This window comes from Periplaneta americana, chromosome 11 (genome assembly GCF_040183065.1).
Source record: "Periplaneta americana isolate PAMFEO1 chromosome 11, P.americana_PAMFEO1_priV1, whole genome shotgun sequence".
Taxonomy (NCBI): Eukaryota; Metazoa; Arthropoda; class Insecta; order Blattodea; family Blattidae; genus Periplaneta; species Periplaneta americana.
In genome coordinates, this window is record NC_091127.1 from 143,906,166 (window position 1) to 143,925,267 (window position 19,102).

The 19,102-nt window shown below is 34.6% G+C and overlaps 1 protein-coding gene across 2 annotated transcripts in view; it reads left to right on the top strand.

Moving 5' to 3' along the window:
- Window positions 1–19,102, top strand: part of LOC138709386 (neurobeachin-like protein 1) — a 686,489-nt gene that overhangs the window by 286,394 nt on the left and 380,993 nt on the right. The window lies entirely within an intron of this gene.

The following is a 19,102-nucleotide window of genomic DNA, read 5'->3' on the forward strand; positions in this document are numbered from 1 at the left end:
TCATCGGCATTCTGGCCACCGGTTACATTTTAGTCACCGGTGTTCTCGTCACCGATTACATTTAATACTTTAGTAATGTTTTATTGGAAAAATTTAATGAGATTTAAATGTCATTGTAAGGTTCTTTCCGTAGTTACGCATATGAGTATAATGAGATTTAAATGTCATTGTAAGGTTGTTTCCATGGTTACGCATATAAGTATAATGAAATTTAAATGTCATTGTAAGATTGTTTCCGTGGTTACGTATATAAATATAATGAGATTTAAATGTCATTGTAAGGTTGTTTCCATGGTTACGCATATAAGTATAATGAGGTTTAAATGTCATTGTGAGGTTGTTTCCGTGGTTACGCATATAAGTATAATGAGATTTAAATTTCATTGTAAGATTGTTTCCGTGGTTACGCATATAACTTAAATATAATGAGCTTTAAATGTCATTGTAAGGTTGTTTCCATGGTTACGCATATAAGTATAATGAGATTTAAATGCCATTGTAAGGTTGTTTCCATGGTTACGCATATGAGTATAATGAGATTTAAATGTCATTGTATGGTTGTTTCCGTGGTTACGCATATAAGTATAATGAGATTTAAATGTCATTGTAAGGTTGTTTCCATGGTTACGCATATGAGTATAATGAGATTTAAATGTCATTGTAAGGTTCTTTCCGTAGTTACGCATATGAGTATAATGAGATTTAAATGTCATTGTAAGGTTCTTTCCGTAGTTACGCATATGAGTATAATGAGATTTAAATGTCATTGTAAGGTTCTTTCCATGGTTACGCATATAAGTATAATGAAATTTAAATGTCATTGTAAGATTGTTTCCGTAGTTACGTATATAAATATAATGAGATTTAAATGTCATTGTAAGGTTGTTTCCATGGTCACGCATATAAGTATAATGAGGTTTAAATATCATTGTGAGGTTGTTTCCGTCGTTACGCATATAAGTATAATGAGATTTAAATGTCATTGTAAGGTTGTTTCCATGGTTACGCATATGAGTATAATGAGATTTAAATGTCATTGTAAGGTTGTTTCCGTGGTTACGCATATAAGTATAATGAGATTTAAATGTCATTTTAAGGTTGTTTCCATGGTTACGCTTATGAGTATAATGAGATTTAAATGTCATTGTAAGGTTGTTTTCATGGTTACGCATATAAGTATAATGAGATTTAAATGTCATTGTAAGGTTGTTTCCGTGGTTACGCATAAAAGTATAATGAGATTTAAATGTCATTGTAAGGTTGTTTCCGTGGTTACGCATATAAGTATAATGAGATTTAAATGTCATTGTAAGGTTGTTTCCATGGTTACGCATATAAGTATAATGAGATATAAATGTCATTGTAAGGTTCTTTCCGTAGTTACGCATAAAAGTATAATGAGATTTAAATGTCATTGTAAGGTTGTTTCCGTGGTTACGCATATGAGTATAATGAGATTTAAATGTCATTGTAAGGTTGTTTCCGTGGTTACGCATATAAGTATAATGAGATTTAAATGTCATTGTAAGGTTGTTTCCATGGTTACGCTTATGAGTATAATGAGATTTAAATGTCATTGTAAGGTTGTTTTCATGGTTACGCATATAAGTATAATGAGATTTAAATGTCATTGTAAGGTTGTTTCCGTGGTTACGCATAAAAGTATAATGAGATTTAAATGTCATTGTAAGGTTGTTTCCGTGGTTACGCATATGAGTATAATGAGATTTAAATGTCATTGTAAGGTTGTTTCCATGGTTACGCATATAAGTATAATGAGATTTAAATGTCATTGTAAGGTTCTTTCCGTAGTTACGCATAAAAGTATAATGAGATTTAAATGTCATTGTAAGGTTGTTTCCGTGGTTACGCATATAAGTATAATGAGATTTAAATGTCATTGTAAGGTTCTTTCCGTAGTTACGCATAAAAGTATAATGAGATTTAAATGTCATTGTAAGGTTGTTTCCGTGGTTACGCATATAAGTATAATGAGATTTAAATGTCATTGTAAGGTTCTTTCCGTAGTTACGCATATAAGTATAATGAGATTTAAATGTCATTGTAAGGTTCTTTCCGTAGTTACGCATATGAGTATAATGAGATTTAAATGTCATTGTAAGGTTGTTTCCATGGTTACGCATATAAGTATAATGAAATTTAAATGTCATTGTAAGATTGTTTCCGTGGTTACGCATATAAGTGTAATGAAATTTAAATGTCATTGTAAGGTTGTTTCCGTGGTTACGCATATAAGTATAATGAAATTTAAATGTCATTGTAAGGTTGTTTCCATGGTTACGCATATAAGTATAATGAAATTTAAATGTCATTGTAAGATTGTTTCCGTGGTTACGCATATAAGTATAATGAAATTTAAATGTCATTGTAAGGTTGTTTCCGTGGTTACGTATATAAGTATAATGAGATTTAAATGTCATTGTAAGGTTGTTTCCATGGTTACGCATATAAGTGTAATGATATTTAAATATCATTGTAAGATTGTTTCCGTGGTTAGCATATAAGTATAATGAGATTTAAATGTCATTGTAAGGTTGTTTCCGTGGTTACGCATGTAAGTATAATGAGATTTAAATTTCCGTGGTTACACATAGGCTATAAGTATTTGGCAAAAAAAATTTAGGTGTAAGGTGACGTTCTTACTTATTTTAGTTATTATTAAATTTATTGTATAGATGAAGCATCACGAAGGGGAATTTCGATTCACTCGTAGTATTAGGGGCTTTAGGGTTATTGCGACGGTCACTCCCCACCCCGTAAAAGAAGAAAGTGGAGGATTTACACAGAAGGATTAGTAGGCTCGCAGAACGATACCCTGATTATAAAGATAATGGTGATGTTCTCACATACCTCAGAGCCATCGGACACAGTTTGGGTGGCAATTTTAAAACATATACCATGTAACATTTTATGATGTCTTGCAGTTTTGAAACATTAATCACATAACATTTTATACAGTAGGCCTATACCTATGGATATTTTACTTGTAAAAGTAAATTATTTACAAGAAAATGTATACTGGTGACTAAAAAGTCAAAGTGACCAAATTACCGGGTGACAAAATTGCAGTGACTAGATGGTACAATGATGAGAGTTCCGGTGACGAGAATTCTGCTTCCCATCTGCAACGAATAAGAGGAAATAAGACCATGGCGGAAGATAGAGAAGCTTGGAGGAAGATTATGTTTGAGGTCAAAAACCTTCTGAGGTTTGATGCGCCATTATGGTTGATTGATTAGATTAGTCCATACTTTAAATATAAAGAGGTTGAACATATTGAAAATATTAAACATTTAACGTTGTAACATATGATGAAAAATAATTATTATTATATGAAGGGCTCAGGGGGCGGGGGGGGGGGAAAGGAGCTAACTCACATTAAGTTAGTTTCGAGAAAAAGCTATTTGAAAGTTTAAAAAATTCTACAATTCAGGATTGTGTGTGAATGTGTATGAAACTCTGCTGAAGTATTATGTGGAATATTCAGTTTTGCTGGGGAGAGAGTTTCTATGTAAATTCTTTTTTTAAGACTAGTAAAATAATACCTAAAAGGAGAAGGAATTACAAAATGGGATAGCTCCTTTTTCCTCAGACTTTTTAAACATAAAACTTTGTCCACGAACAAGAACTGCGTACTTCCTAGGTGCCATAATCTTCTTCTGAGATGTAAAATGTAGCTGGCCTTTATGTTTCTTCTGTTTTGTTTATTATTTGTGCGGCAGTATTAGCTATAATTTTTTGTTCGAATTATAATAACGACAGCTGATGTTTTATACTCATGAACAATCCCAAGACATGATGTCAAAGCTGATGCAACATCAGATCGACTAAATCATATTAGATTCCTAATTGACTGCCAGTTTTCAAAATTACGCTTCCTCTTCCTACTTACTGAATCTTTCACGGGGCTTTGCTCTATACTTACTTACTTACAAATGGCTTTTAAGGAACCCGAAGGTTCATTGCCGCCCTCACATAAGCCCGCCAGCGGTCCCTATCCTGTGCAAGATTAATCCAGTCTCTATCATCACACCCCACCTCCCTCAAATCCATTTTAATATTATCCTCCCATCTACGTCTCGGCCTCCCTAAAGGTCTTTTTCCCTCCGGTCTCCCAACTAACACTCTATATGCATTTCTGGATTCGCCCATACGTGCTACATGCCCTGCCCATCTCAAACGTCTGGATTTAATGTTCCTAATTATGTCAGGTGAAGAATACAATGCGTGCAGTTCTGTGTTGTGTAACTTTCTCCATTCTCCTGTAACTTCATCCCGCTTAGCCCCAAATATTTTCCTTAGCACCTTATTCTCAAACACCCTGAACCTATGTTCCTCTCTCAGAGTGAGAGTCCAAGTTTCACAACCATAAAGAACAACCGGTAATATAACTGTTTTATAAATTCTAACTTTCAGGTTTTTCGACAGCAGACTGGATGATAAGAGCTTCTCAACCGAATAATAACACGCATTTCCCATATTTATTCTGCGTTTAATTTCCTCCCGAGTGTCATTTATATTTGTTACTGTTGCTCCAAGATATTTGAATTTTTCCACCTCTTCGAAGGATAAATCTCCAATTTTTATATTTCCATTTCGTACAATATTCTGGTCACGAGACATAATCATATACTTTGTCTTTTCGGGATTTACTTCCAAACCGATCGCTCTACTTGCTTCAAGTAAAATTTCCGTGTTTTCCCTAATCGTTTGTGTATTTTCTCCTAACATATTCACGTCATCCGCATAGACAAGAAGCTGATGTAACCCGTTCAATTCCAAACCCTGCCTGTTATCCTGAACTTTCCTAATGGCATATTCTAGAGCGAAGTTAAAAAGTAAAGGTGATAGTGCATCTCCCTGCTTTAGCCCGCAGTGAATTGGAAAAGCATCAGATAGGAAATGACCTATACGGACTCTGCTGTATGTTTCACTGAGACACATTTTAATTAATCGAACTAGTTTCTTGGGAATACCAAATTCAATAAGAATATCATATAATACTTCCCTCTTAACAGAGTCATAAGCCTTTTTGAAATCTATGAATAACTGATGTACTGTACCCTTATACTTCGTGAAATATACATTTCTGGCTACAAGAAAGAAAATAAAATTAATATCTCAACAACAGACTTCTGAATCAAGTCAGAATGGATTTACTATCTAAATAACACATAATTCTGAGGAAGCATATAGGCCTTAAATGATTAATCAAACAACAAATATGACTGCTTTAATTACAAAATAAGGAATCATGCACAAAATAATAATTATTATTCATAATGGTTATAGTTCCCTAAAACTGTAATCATCCGCTGGTACATCATCTCTGAGGAAAGAAGGTATTAAACCACAAAACATATTTCATCGAAATTATTGTATTAAACGTACCTGTGGTGAATCTTCTCCACTATCAGAAGAATTTTCAGTGTCAAAATCATTTTCTATAGGCCTATCACTAGAACACTACATTTCGTCTTTACCATCCGCCATTTTAATCTGAGGTTAACTCCTTTTTTGTTCAGAAATATAACAGCAGAATGTGGTTGGAATAAAACACTGTGGATATTGCGGTGTTATTTTTACTGCTACCAATACAATCTGATGCGAACTGTTACACACATTTTCTCAGTTTTTATAAAAATGTGGATTAGCTCCTTTTTTCTCCGGGCCCTTCATATCTCCGAATTATAGACATGACTACGCCTGCTGTATCTAAAATCATTGCAACATGTTTATTGCCATAAACATTTTTGTGGTTTAGTTTGTTTTCATGTATGATAATGTTATGTTTGAAAATTGTCTTATATTTACCGTGCTTATATGTGGACCAAATATAGTAGTTCAAATCCGGACGAGAGTGATGGATTTTTAGGGAGAAAAATTAAATGCGATTTACATCGAATAAGGGAGTGCAACAATTGTCCCACATGAAGTAGATTTGCTGTGTGTAAAAGATCTCTTAGTTCATGAATAAAGACAATTTGTGACGTTTCTGCAATTCACTGTCACTTATTGCCGCTGTGAAATGTACACTGATCACTGGATGTGTAGAATTTCTGCACCACTTGAAAGATCTATTTACGAATATTACAACCATATGAAAAACCGCTTTTGAAAAAAAATGTTTCATTTGATTCATTTGTAAAATTCGAGTGGGCGTTGTGTTTGTTGTATCGTTGGACATTTTAATCTGGTCATAACATATTCTCAGAGTTTAAATTATAGTAAGGAATATATTTTCATATCAACTTTTATTTTCATTATTAAAGGGAACATTCTCTGTTGAGACTAAAGGAAAATTTTTAAACATTGCATAGCAATGGAAGTAGTTAAAATAAAAACTATTCCTGATGGTATTCTGCCATTTATTCTCACTTTATAACTCTTCTTCTGTTGATACTTGATAGACTGTAGTATGCCAATGTAGTCTACTTCGAGGACGGGATGGCTTCGTACAGGGAACAATATGAAATCTCCACTCCGTATTGAGGACGCTCATCTCTTTTACACTTTAGTTCTTTCGGCCTTTACAAGAACTTGAGAAAGACTTTAAATCAATAAGTAATTATTACTTTAAAAATAATAATTTTCGAAGCTGTACTATATTATTTCTAATTACTGTGTGATGGCGTCTCATGCAAAATAATCGCGATAGGACTATTTGTTTATAACAAAATGGTCTCACTGTCCAATCCATTTTGTCACGGAATGTGTCCCCATTATGCTGTTGGATTATCTGTCCAGTGAATATCATCGTTAGGGGAACAACTAGGTTCTAAACCCGGAAAAACCAAATGTAATTTTTGGCCGACAAATTCGAACTTGTCCGAGATTCTCTTGACATATGTTTTTTCCCCCTTGTCATTCCACTATTTCGCTACACTTCACTTTTATCCCTATTGTCGGTACAGAAAATAAACGGGAGTGTACCTCATCATATATTATTAACAGAAAAACTTACTGAGATTTGTATGGTGATACGTTCTATAGGACAAACACTCATACAGTGAGTTATCCAGTTGTTGTTTTTTTTTTTTTTTAGACTTAGGTACTTTTATACGCACATAACTGATATTGATGTGAATAGAGCATGTGAATACATACATAATACTACTACTACTGTTGCTGCTGCTACTACTACTATTACTGCTGTTGCTGCTACTACTAGTTCATAGCCTATTAGTAAATATGACGAAGTATTTGGCAATACAACATGACGTAATCGAGGTTATGAAATATGCAAGAAAAATATAAAAGCCATCGGCGAAGCTAAAGCGTTAACGAGTTCAACTCTTTCTGAGGTTACGTTCGTGCGTCCGTGGGGTTTATTACCTCGTTTTTTTCCTAGCTTTTCCAAAACAGTAAGAACTCATCTTGCCAAATATCACCTCACTATTACCAGTTACATCTCACGGTTGATACAGCATCATTAAATTACGAATTAAAACAATTAAATGGAAAGAGAAATATGTTATATACTCAACCTAGATAAAATACTTTGAAACTTCGAACGAGAGAAAAAAAAATAGTATTGCATTCGAAAGAAACGGAAAAGTGAAATAAGATATGTTATTGTACTGAATAAGGTAATATTTTTGTTTTATTTAGATGTTTTTTCAAATGAGAACATGCCTGGATAATTCTCTCTTCCCTTTTGAATATATCCTTGCCCATATACAATTTCTACAGTCTGTGCCAAATTTGTGAGGCTTGAGACATGCCATTCGTCAATGATTTGTGTAGTGATTATTTCCGTTACGTTGTTCTCAATGGTCAGTGATTACCATGTTAACCATTAGCGTTAGGGTTCACGGATCAAACCTGCCCGAGGGGAATATTTTTTAAATGGCTATAAAATTCTTCGCGTGGCTTCCTCCCGGGAGAGTAGTAATCTGTGGGTCTTGTGTCGTATGTTTATGGCATGTGAAAGACATTCATTTTCAACGTTACCTTTCAGAATTCTGTAATGTTCCTTCATACGGAACGGCGAAAATCATAGTGAGTAAAGTGGTCAACAGGATTAAAACTCCCATTGGCACTTCTTTTCAGCCGTAGTTTCTCCTTTTCCCCACTCTGAATAACAAATATGCCGCTACTGTTACTACTACTGTCACTACCACCTTCATATGTTTCTCGCATGGTTTCCAAAACTACTGAAATTAAAGTACTATGATGTACCGAAGTACATAATATGATATTTCCGTGCAGGAATTCTGCGTTACAATATGATGAAGGATGATTAGAACAGAGAAAAATTCTCTCCGGCACCGGGACCCGAACCCGGGTTTTCAGCTCTACGTGCTGACGCTTTATCCACTGAGCCACACCGGATTCCAGTTCCGATGCCGAATCGAATCCCCTCAGTTTAAGTTCTACCTCTCAGTTTTCCCTTTGGAAAACTGTACTGTATCACAGAATATGTTACAGTGGCACAATGTCCAACGCACTATGTACAGATGTGCACTCAATTACGAGTGACTAAGTGGCCAGCCGTGGCGAAAATATAACTCACGAGCACATTGTGGTTTACAATGATAGCTGTGCATGTCTCTTGCTCCCCCAATCCCCACCCTCTCACTCACTGGAGTCAAACTCCGTTCCATATGTATTTGTCTCTGACCTGCGAGTGGCGTATCGTCGCAATGTCTCTCTCGAAACTATGTACCTCTACAAAAACGAAAGTTTCAAGTAGGATGGGAGGACGCATTTTTTTTTTGCTGTCAATATGATGAGAATATTAAATGTATGATTTGTTCACAAGTATTACGAGGAAAACGGTTGTACAACATAAAACGGATTATACTACATGTTACTCATGAAACCTTAAAAGGTTAAATATTATTATTGTTATTATTATTGTTATTATTATTATTATTATTATTATTATTATTATTATTACTATTATTATTATTTCGATCCTTTTTCAGCAGATGTACAAATAATGCGGTTAGGTCTTCAATTTAAACTCACAGATTTACAATGTAATGTTACAATGAAAGCTAGATGTAAGGACTTGACAAATGTTGAACTTTTCAAATCTTTGCCAAAAAATAAATATCCGAAGCTTCGTTCTTTCGCTTGCTCTGTTGAAGCCATGTTCGCTACAACTTACGTTTGTGAAAAATTATTTTCAACAATGAAAATAGTAAAAACCTAATTTAGATTACGACTGACAGACAAATACCTTCGTGATCAACTACGACTGGCAGTAAGTGACATAATTCCTGATTTTGAAACTCCGTCGCAGAGACATTCTGAAGACTGTTAACTTTATATTGTGATAATGTGTCCTATGTTTTCTTGTTCATTTTTTTCTTCGTTACGCGTACTAAACATTAGTTTGTAACCTTAAACTGTATAAAATTATATTTAAGTGCTTGACGTAAGGAAAATGAAAATCCGTTAATGTGTCAGACAGTTGCTTCATTTCCCCTTCGGGTGTCCGCCTCACTCCATAGGTGATATGCACATTGCAGGTTACACAGTGGCTCGGCGCACGATTACATTTTCGCCACGGCTGATTTACGCATATCATACCGGGTTCGGGTCCCGGTGCCGGAGAGAATTTTTCTCTGTTCTATCACCCTTCATCATACTGAAATTAATCTTTGATGAAATGGTGATGACAATATTTTTATGTAGTAGGCCTAAACTTGGTGTGATTTATTGCATTGTACTTAGAGACCTGGAAGTGATTTACTTTATACGCATGCGACTGAGCGTTTCTGAGGAATGTTGATGATTAGGAACAGATAAAATGTTGGAATAGTTCGCGCTCCACTAGTTTGGACTAAGGACTTCCCACGTATAAATAACACACCTGGAAGCGTCTGACAATTATAAACTAGATGAATTTAAAAGTAATTGAAGCGTGCGTCGCATACGCGTCAAGATCGAGTCTGCCAGGAAGTCAAATCCTTGCCAAATTCCGAACACACTCCGCTTCCTGGTTCTACATTGCGAAAATTTCTCTAATTGTTACATTCCTTTTGGATAAGACATGAACATATTTCCATTGCTTTCCAGAATAGCACGACTCTTCTGCTCAGCGAAATGCTGCGACAGATTGACTTGAGTTGTTTTCTAGTAGTATAGACCGATTACGGAACAATTGACTTAACCTACAGCAGCGTTTCTCAAACTTTTTTGAAGTGGGGACCACTTTTTAAAGTGAGAACAGTTCCGCGGACCACCTTACTCATGTTCCCTTCGAAAGCAAATTTATCATTTTCGTAGCATATTTTAATACCAGTATACATATATTTTAAAATTGAATTAAGATTCGGTACTTTGGTCCTCTGTTATGAATTCGGGTGGTCCCTGGCTGAGTTACAGGCGCGGCGCCAGATGTGCAGGGAAAAGATGTCGAGAAACACCGCGTACATAGTGCTTTAAATCTCTCTTTTGTTGCTGAGCGTAGAGTGGGAAGTCGATAGATGGTAGGGTAATAAATTTCATAAAATGTCAGTACTGGGAGAAAAAGTGAAATTCGATTGTCATGTGTCATTTTCAAACTCTGAGATTTTAAGATACAGTGTGATACGCAATTCGTTCGAATTTTATTTTTTCTTCTGTCTTTTTTTAAGTACCACAAGGGCTGACTTCGAGGACCACAGGTGGTCCGCGGACCATAGTTTGAGAAACGCTGGCCTATAGAATAAGATATTGTGATAACGTTCTTCTGTATTAATCAATTACCGTTAGTGTATTCAGCCATTCCAGCTGTCACGGATGTTACAGTTTCACTATTTTCAAGCTCTGTATATTGGAAATGAAATGACTTTCGTCAACTTTCATTATTAGAATCAATTTAGAATATCAGTATAATTTACAGAAAAAAAAGTTGTATAAAATTTATTACTGCAGAAAATAAAGAAAAGGTTCCGTCACGGATGTTACAAGATTTCTGAACTCACTTCACACCTTATTAACAAAAAGTGTAAAACTCAAGCAAAAAGATATTCATTCTCATACTGTCCGTGTGAAAGCTATGCCAATTTCATAGCATCCAGTTAGTTCACGAAAACATAATCGGTAAATTTTTTATAGCAGTTTCTTCCATGTCACGGATGTTACACACATTTCATCACGGATGTTACAGATGAGTTAATGTTCTTCATTTTCCAGTTTCGAAACAACTGTGACATTTCTAAGTCAAAATATTTACTCAAACTGTAAGATCAATAATTGTTATTAACCCATACTACTTAAAATAAATGGCAGAAAGAATATGAAGAGTCCAGTGCAAGAATGATGGATGTCACTTTCTTATCGAAAATGAACCAAGACTGTCAATGCATAGCTTAAGACATATAGAATGTACATAGAGAGTTATATGGCATTAACACTGATAGTCATTGTCCAGTAATGATCGGAAAATCAGAGTTAAGCTTTGAGCGCTAAGCATTTAAAACTTTCAATTGTTTCTTCAGCAAAATGTATTCCAAATGACATCCATCATTCTTGCAGTGGACTCTTCATATAGTACAGAGTAAAAAGTTCCTTGAGCCTGGAGCTCTGGAATTAACAGTGCAGACTCTCAAAATATTTCTTCAACAATAGCTCTCCTTGAAAAATAACGTTAACAGCTGATACATCTATGACTAAGTGCTGCAAACTTTAGGGGAACAAAAGAGTACCTATTACCTAGCCAAGACCACTTAGATTCAATGCCCAATTACTTGTAAAATATTTTCATTTTGAAAATAAAGCATTAGAATATTGAAATTTAGAACCTTATGTATGTCTTACACCAGGGGTGCTCAGCCTTATGAATACTGCAGGCCTTTAAAAAAATGTTCTCTTGGAGGGCCGCAGACATCCTCCAATAATAAATAATTTACATAAATGTCTTACTAATTAGTGGTTACTGTAATTTATAGTAATTAATAATATAAGTCTGTTCAAATATGTTTTTTAAATTTTAAGTTTGAAACTTTACTATCGGGCCGCAGCAAACATAGTCCCGCGCATGAGGCCTGCGGGTCGCGGGTTGTGCACCGCTGTCTTACTCTAATAATAAACAAATATTTCTGAAAAATAATTCTCAGTTTGCCTGGAATGGCTTTATAATCTGTTATGGGTCTTACCTTAAATTTTGTCTAACATTACTCTTGTTACTGGTACTACGACTGCTTTTACGACTAATATTACGAATAGTACTATTACTACTACTATCTTTTATTACTGCTCTTAATAATGCCATTATTACTGCTACTACAAGTGCTACTTCTGTTTTTACTAATACTGGCTTTATTACTATTACTAGGACTGCTTCTCGTACTATTATTAATACCACTCTTACTATTATTACTGTTAGTACTAGTACTCTTTCTTACTAATACTGCCATTACTACTACCGCTTCTCGTACTATTAGATACTATTCTTACTAATACTACTCTTAATGCGGAAAAGCTAAGCTCTCTGAGACCGGCTGTTTCCCATCCTTGCTAATAGGCTTACTACTAGAGATGAACAAAACTAACTGCCGCTCTCGCTCGCTGTGTTCGTTGCATTTGTCTCGTCTCGTCTCGTCTCGTCTCGTCTCGTCATTCTCGTGCACTTCGAGTCTCGCTCATCATTCTCGAAATAGCATTATAAATGTTTAAATGAGACAAAAAGACAAAACAGAACAGTATCTTAGTTATCAAAATGTTCTGGTTCTTTTGTATGATATTACCTATGGTTATATAAATAGAACAAATTACATGGATGTAAATGTTGGCAATCAAATACAGTATACAATACAATACAATGTATAAATAGAAAAAAAAAACGATTCTCAAATGAATTTGAATTTCTAAGAAACATAAAACATAACTTTAATATCTTATCATTTGAGATTGCACACTTGATCTCAAACATATGAAAAGAAAATTCCTAGCCTTTTAATAATGGCCTAATAATTAAATAAAGATTGGGGAACGGATTATTATACACTGAAAGGTAGAGATGATGTTTCAAATATGCTACTTGATTGTTTACACATAGCTAACATTTGTCAAAGTAGATAAAAGTTCAATCAGGTATAAACAACTGTGGCGATTCAAGGCTGCTTGACGTTCGGGACTTCGGAAGTTATCAATCTCGATGTCTCGAAACGCTGACAAGCAGTCTTTACGTCAACGACGCGACGTATACAACATTGTCGTGCGGGTTTTGGGCTTTGCGGGCGCTGTTAGTCTTCTTTCTCGATCGTTATTAATCTGTACTTACTACTGCTACTATAAAGCCTTATTTAATTTAACATTGATACAAGAATAAACTGACAATATTAAGCCATAATTCATAGTAACTTCTGTACCAGTTCGACTGTATACTGTATACAGAGTGTTAACAAAGTATTGGATATTACTCATAACTTCTTAAATTTTAATTTTATAAAAAGTGTTTTGTACAAAATCTCTTGGAGGTAAACCATACAATGTGATATCAGTGTTCGAAATGAAGTTAGTTATTCAGGCACAGGGTGTGACAGTAAACTTTATTTTTTAAGTGGCACTCTATATTAAAATTTACATATTTCAAATCTCTATTGAATTGTACGTATGAATGTGTAGAAATTTTACCCATTCGCCCTTTTCATGTCTTTTCGTGGACCTCGTACTTGCGACAAATAAGTATGTAAAATCATGTTGAGTATGTCATAAAAAAACTGTCACTAACCAAACTTTACAACAGTTGCTCAAAATGAGAACCATTCACAGCTAAACAATGTCCCAGCCTATCACGAAAATCGTCCATTATAGATATGAGAAGGAACAAATCAGTCATGTAACTGTGAGAAAAAACAATGTACTGTTTTTGTAGAAGACTTTCTCAGTTTGAGCATCTTTGTAGAATTTGGTTAGTAATAATAGTCTAGTATTTTTGTTTAGTGTTATGTCCTATTCAACATGATTTTACATACTCGTACTTATGTGTCTCAAGTTTGAGATCCACGAAACAAGTTTAATAAATAGTTAAAAGGCATGAAAGAGTGAGTGGCTAAAATTTGTACACATTCATACGTAAAATTTAATGGAAATTCGGAATATTTAAATTTTAACATAGGGTGCCAATAAAAAGAAAAAAGTTTACTGTCACACTGTATATGTCTGAATAACTATTTTAGAACACTGATATCATATTGTATGGTTTATCTCCAACAACGTTTGTATAAAACATTTTTTTTTTGTAAAATTAAAATTTAATAAGTTATGAGTAATATTCCATACTTCTTGAACACTCTGTATATGAAGATGGAATAAGTTCTTGAGACAAGAAAATATTGCAGGTTATATTGTAATTTACTTTAATGTATTAGGGGAGAGTCGGGTAGTATCGGACATCGGGTAATATCGGACAGTGAGTTTCTTTCATCTACCACACGATGATAAAACCTAATTGACATGGTTACGTTTCTGTGATGTCGCTTAGAGAAACGTAACCATGTCATCCAGGTACTACCATATGGTGGCAGATGAAAGAAACGCACTGTCCGATACTACCCGATGTCCGATACTACCCGACTCTCCCCTACTTATGCTGTAATATATTTTAAAACGTCCTTGATTATGTTTGATACTTGAGTTCGTACCAAGTGAGATTCAGGTTTTCCCCTCTTCAAGTAGGCCTAATTCATTCCTACCATTACCTAAGTGATAAAAATGGGAGTTTCACGTCTCTGTTACCAATACCTTGTAATGCGCCAACAGAATACCTTTATTTCTATATTTGACGATAGCCGTGATCATTAAATTGCGAAAATACGTCCATGCTTTTCGATTCCTGTGCTGAGAACTGAACCGCGTACGTCTAGAAGGCGAGGTTGCATGTCCATTCGAACCCACCTGCCGAGCTGTCAGTCCGTGTTTCACACCCGGCGCGGTGTGGAACAATGGCGAGCGCACAGTCTGATGCAAGGTCCACAAAACCCGTCCAGACCGATGACTTCACTTCGAAGGCGTGGCAACTTGATCAGCTATTACATCAGAGTGAATGAACCCATTGCGTCGTGACGCTCAAGGTCCATTATGTCGGGCGTTCACTCCGTGGTCGACGATCAATTCCTTGGTGACACCCAATGCTCGTTGAGCGTAATGCATTCAGCTCTCTTGTTTATGCTTCAGCCTCAAATTTTTCACATGAGGTCACTGTTGATCAGTGGTTTCGTAATCTACCTGTACTATTTTGTGAGAAAGAATTCGTTATTGATCATTAAATTCTAAGTTCTATAAAAAATATACATACATAAGTGTTCAGCCCATAGGCAGGTCTTTCACTGCAAACCCAGCATCCTGCAATCTTTCCTATTTTCTGCCTTCCTCTTAGTCTCCGCATATGATCCACAAATCTTAATGTTCATTTGATATCTTCTTCTGCCCCGAACTCTTCTCCCGTTCATCATTTCTTCCAGTGCATCGTTCAGTAGGCAGTTTCTTTTTCTCTTTCTGATCAATTTCAGCATCATTCTTTCTTCACACACTCTTTCTAACACAGCTTCATTTCTTATTTAGTCTGTCCACTTCACATGCTCCATTCTTCTCCATATCCACATTTCAAATGCTTCTATTCTTTTCTCTTCATTTATATAAAAATACGTTTATATTGAATTGGCTTCTTATTTCTGAGATCGGTAGTTCGATCTTTAATACAGGCTGTCTTGACAAGTTTTTCATGGCTTTTATTTATTTTCGGAAAATTCCGGACTTATTCTTTAACATATAGGCTTACCATTATCTTTTGTCACAGAAGCCGCTTAACTTCTAGTTTGAACAAGTCTTCAAATAACATATTTTTGTAGTAGTTCTGTCTTTGCAGTACTGTTCTACATACATTGCGTATCCTAAGATAATTTCCCATCAGTCTCCCTAAATATAGATGCTGTTAATAGTGAGGTAATATTATAGTAATGCAACAATAGAGTAGTTGGAATGTCAAATAAAAGCGAAGCATTTAATTAAATTTTGGTTTTCTTACCTGTGGCTTGACCACATCAATAAATGTTGTTGTATTTTTCTCCCGATGGGCCATTCACCAGTCACCAAAATGGAGTACGATACCGGGAGAAAGTTTTCTCTAATGTCACTTTGTCTACCACAGGTCTTTTAACGAGAGACCGTCAGCTGACTTAAAACGGATAAGCCTTTTGGTGCCTTATAATAATAAGATTCACTGGAACCAGACGAGGAAAACAGTTGCTAAAATTGTAGTTGTAGGAAAATAATTGATGTAAGTTTGAAAGAGATCTAGGGTAAGTTATGATAAAAGTGTGAATCATATCTAGGAAAACCGTCCGTAAAAGTATGAAGATGTGAGAAAATAGTCGATAAAATTCTGAATAGTGTTTAGCAAAATGTTGGCAAAAATTTTAATACCATCTAGCGAAATGATGAAGACTTTGGGAAAACTTCCGGTGTAAAGTTAAATTGGGTTTAAAGAAGGGTAGTTGATAAAGGTTTGAATAAGATCTAAGAGAAAACCCGGAAAAGATGTGAACAGGATAGAAGTTTGCATGAGAACCAGGAAAAGAACTCAAAGAAGTTTGAAGTAGATCTAGGAAAAGAATCGGTGAAAATGTGAATGGGATTTCGAAAGATATTTTGTAAAGTTTGAAGCAATTCTAGGAAAAGAGTCAAGTAAGGTGTAGAAAAGAACAGGTGAAAGTGTGAATAGTGTTTGAAAAGAAAGTTTGTTAATCTTTGAAGCAGATATAGAAAAAGAGTCTGCGAAAGTTTAAGTAGGGTTTAGAAAAGAAAATTAGTACAAGTTCAAAACAAATCAAGGCAAAGAAAAAGGTTAGTAAATGTTGTAAACAGGTATGTTAAAAGAAAGGGTAAATTTGTGAAGGAGGTTTAGGATAAGAATTGGTGAAAGTTGGAAATTGGTCTAGAAAAATAGTTGATAAATTTTTAATTAGAAATAGGAATAGAATTGGTAAAAGTTTGAAGTCATTCCAAGAAAGTATTTGAAAATTTGAATATACATGGCAACATAAATTTAAAGTTATCGTAGATTTCTGGATGCTTATTAAATTACGTTTGACTTTGGTAGGACGACGATAGCTGGTATCCAGATCTCGGAAATGGGCATTAGAGTAAAATAGCTTTTGTACCACTGGGTCAGAATATTATGCTCACGGATATATATAGGGCAAAGTTTGGTAATACTGTAATAGTTCTTTTTGAGAATTTATTACAATTTTACTGAGCGAGACGGTCAGTTTTTTGCGTCAACGTATTAAGGGAATATTCGTGGACAAGTTGCTGCACAAAACCGGTCCCGCTCTCGCTCAGTAAAATTGTAATACATTCTCAAAAAGAACTATCACAATATTATTGGTATCACAGTATTAGCAATCTTTATCCTATAGTGTTTGTCCTGATAGTAGGTACCGATGCAAAAGGTTTCACATTTACATTTCAAAACTAATGCATAAGTACTATATAGAGCTAAATGATTAGACATAAACTGTTGATTTATTTTAATATCGTTATTTCATGCTGTCTAGGGTACATATAAATACTAAACGATATATTCGGACTCAGTCCACAGCATTGTATTGCATGTTGGTTGGACTTCACCATAAATTGTTATCTATTCCATCTTTTAATTGGTTGGCAGACACTTTTTTTTACGTAGGTGTAATCCCACACGAGAAGAAAACAAGTGGGTGAGTGTGATGATCTGGAAGCGTACACATTATGTTCTTCTCAATTAATGTATCTCCCCAAACTTTGTGAGTGATGTGATTCCTTAGTATGATTTTGTTGTAGAGCGGTGCCCATTTTGCTGGAATATATACCCAGCTGGTAATAAACAATAAAACGTGTTACAAAGTTGACACAAGATTTGTCAATATACGTTTTACGTTTTTCGATATAATTAAATTCTTTAATCGTGTTGCGAATGATATAACCGTTTGTAGTTATTTTTCATGAAATATTATTAGCATTCTAAATGACATAATTTTCTATGCTTCTAAATATGAAATAAACTATCTTTTTTGGATTGGACATATTTGATTTCATTTATAAACTCCATACGGTTTAAGTAATTGTATGGTATGATGTTGTGTGAATGAAATTTGAAAATTGGCATTTGATAGCTATATGCATATTATAATAATTTCCAATATATATATAATATTATTATGAGACTCTGACCATATTCCTTTCCTTTTCATTTGACCCTGACCGTTATGAGTTCTTACTTCTGTGCAAATTTTCTCACGTGTAAGTTTACAACTAACCAGTAAAAAAGAGGTTTACAACTAGCGACAGGCAATCCTTCAAGAAAGAAGGGCTTTCTGCTACTTGTTTAACCCTGTGGGCAGATGGTGTAAAAATAAACGAAAAGTAGAAAGAATTCTCTATGATATATTATACTAATTAATTTCTGTTACGCAATCTATTTTTCCTTGTAACTCCATGGTTTCATCTGCTAATTAATGTGGTGAAACTCAGAAAATTAACAGACAATTTACGGTCTATTAGAGAATATCGAATTAATAATAATAATAATAATAATAATAATAATAATAATAATAATAATAAAGATATATTTTTGTAAAAATCTCTTAATCTATTTTTTTTGCAACATCGCTTTACTTTCTCTCTAACTTCATATAATGTCAGAGTGAAATATATAATTCTGCAGCATTTGTTCTGTTTGTTACAAAAATTAAGACTGTATCAGACGGATTATGTGAAATATAAAAGTATTTTTTAATGTTCCTGTGTTTCACTGTACACCAGGTACCATAAAAATTTTGCGAAATACATGTCAGCCGGAAGTTTTCTATTCTACGAATAGAAATCGAAAATCACTAGCGTTACGTGAATGTAGGCCTATATTTGTTTTCAGAACGTGACAACAAAATTCTCATAGCAAGACAATCTTTATTATATAGATTGATAGAAAAATGATCTAAAACCTCAAATAACTCGTCGTGATGTGTTATGGCTGCTGTATTTCAAGGCCGCAGCTTCATGAAGTAGAATTATAGGACTTATTAATGCCTCTGGTCGGGAAAATAATGGAGTTATTATTTTCCTCTTAAAGTGCCGTAAAACCGTTGAATTTTTTGTCTATGGA